This window comes from Rousettus aegyptiacus, unplaced genomic scaffold (genome assembly GCF_014176215.1).
Source record: "Rousettus aegyptiacus isolate mRouAeg1 unplaced genomic scaffold, mRouAeg1.p scaffold_m13_p_4, whole genome shotgun sequence".
Lineage (NCBI taxonomy): Eukaryota > Metazoa > Chordata > Mammalia > Chiroptera > Pteropodidae > Rousettus > Rousettus aegyptiacus.
Window position 1 is genome coordinate 71,801,850 of NW_023416307.1, and position 2,615 is coordinate 71,804,464.

A 2,615-nucleotide genomic window follows, 5' to 3' on the forward strand; every position below is an offset into this window, starting at 1 on the left:
TGGCATTTGAATACATGATTCTGGAGATTAGAGGACATATCAGAACTGAAAATATACATTCTGGGTCATCTTCATATTGATTATATTAAAAATCATAAAAATATGTGGAGTCACATCAAAAGAAAGACTAGAGAATCTTATATCTGAATGTTATAGAATTTTAGCATTCAGATTATAGTTAGAGACAGAAGACTCTTTCCCAATCATAAAACATATTTCTGCACAGTTTAATTACTTCTTTTTTTTTCTTAGTTTAATTCTTAAAATGCCTCTTCCCTACTATAAGTGTAGAGATTGAAACTGTCTGTTTTTGTTTTTGTTGAGCAAACTAGACAGAGTAGAAATAGACTCTGTGCATATGCCAGTGACTGTGAGTGTATGGTTGCATATGAACTAAAAGAGGTATAAGAAATCAGTGAAAGGGAAGAAATTAGTAAATAAATGCTTTTGAACTACTGGTTAGCTATAAAAAAAAATCAAATTTTAATTATCACTTTACAACATTCTAAAATGAATCCCAGTTCAGTAAAAGTGCTATATATAAAAATTTAAGCAAAGGGAAAAGAAAAAAAATACACATTATGTTTATAAAATATCTCTGAATGAGAAGAAACATAAATTTTAACACAAAGGAGAAAAACAGCTAACCAATTTACCATGGTCCGTTTACTAATCAATCTTTTCCATATTGATTTGTGATGCTCTTATTATTTTATATAGGGATAATAAAATGTAGATAATCTGATTTTTTTCAATTGATATATCTACTGATTCTCTATTTAAAACTAAATTTTTCTTATTAAGTTTATTGAGGTGACATTGGTTAATAACATGTAAGTTTTGAGTGTACAATTCTATAATACAGCATCTGCATATTTCATTGTGTCCTCACCACACGAAGTCTAATCTCCCTCTATCATCATAAATTTGATCTCCTTTGCTCTCTCCCCACCCCTATATCCCTCTGGTAACTGCCCTTCTGTTGTCTGTGTCTATGAGTCTGTTTTATTTGTTCATTTGTTGCTTTCTGTAAAACCAAACTATTTTAAATTATCAGAACTTCATCATACATTTTAATATAATACACCAAATTTATTGTTCTATTGATAATTAATTTTTTAGAAAAACTTTAGAATTATTTTTCCAGGTTTCCAAAGGATTCCTCCCTGGATGTTTGCTTGAGTTAAATTAATCTTTGGATGATTTTTGGAGAATCAAGTCAAATAAAGTTACATCTTCAATTCATGTTGTAGTCTACTAAATTCCAGGCAGGATCAAAAGTGAAGTGAAAAATTTAAACTTTCAAAAAAAAAAAAATAAGAAAGGAAGTGGAGAGCAAGGAGGAGGAGGAAGAGGAGGAGGAGATAGAAGAAAAAGAAAAAAAAAATTAATAGTAGACCTCAGATTAAGAAATTCTAAAAAAGTAAGCATAAAGATCACATGATACAAAATCAATATATATGAGAATATCACATTTAAATGTTGATCAATTATAAATAACAGAAACAAATATTAAAATACTATTAATACAGAGAAATTATTTGCCAGAAATAGTGAGAAAACTTTAATATCTTAGCATGCAAATATAAGAGATCAAGACAGTAGCAATGATGAAGATCTGAATGGGCATTGAAAATATATGTCATTACTTCATTGATATAAGGATCTTTATGAGAGTTTATGGAGTGGAAGAATATCACAAAAAAGTAATTAGTCTTAGTAGACCTGCAGAAAACTAACCTTAACAGAATCTCTACATAAATCATGGAATGCAGGTTACTAGCTATTAAGGTCCCTGTAATCATCTGAATGCCCAATTTTTTTTCATATCACAATGTGGTACTGCAGTGAGCTTACATATGGCCATTGCCTCCAGGAGAAAGCAATCTTCAGATTCAGCAAGGCAGAGAAAGTAAAATTATATCATTCATTCATTGAGGGAAATCATTCTGTCTTCAAAAAATAAGTTCTCTAACATCTTGAGAGTAAAGGCACAGGAATAACAGGAATTCATCAGAGCCAGGTTACCCATGAAGATGTACATTGGCATATGAAGATGATGCTCCATAAAAATCAATGTCACGAGGCCCAGATTTCCCACCATAATGGTCAGATAGATGGCAAAGAACACCAAAACCAGAAGGATCTTTAGCACTGGGTGATCTGTAAATCCTATGAGGATAAACTCAGTTGTCAAGTAGTGATTTTCCTGAGCCATTCCTGACTTCTTGGCTGAGATAGAAATCATAGGGAAACAAGATTCTAAATTAGAGTGTGTCTAATTCTCCCTCCTAATTTTCCCGTGTATAAAAAGAAAAAAAAAGGCCTTCTTTAGTCATCCTATCTGCTCTGTCTCTCGAAAACTAGCACAGCCACAGTAGGTCAAATCTGTGAGAAGAAAAATATCACAAATTGTGCACAGGATAGTCTGGAAATGCCTGTGTGAATTCTCAAGGCAGAAAAACTTGTTATTTTAGAGTTACATGAAATGGACATCACTAAAGTCAGCTTAAGGATAGGATCACATTGTTGGTTTTTACACACTTGAGATCCCTTCCCCCCCCCCCCCCCCCCCCGCAAACACACATACACACTTGAAAACTACAGTGGGGAGA

General features: G+C 32.4%; 1 pseudogene; it reads right to left on the reverse strand.

Moving 5' to 3' along the window:
- Nucleotides 1-1,564: 1,564 nt before the first annotated feature.
- On the reverse strand, nucleotides 1,565-2,218 carry LOC107506350 (annotated as a pseudogene).
- Nucleotides 2,219-2,615: the final 397 nt, after the last annotated feature.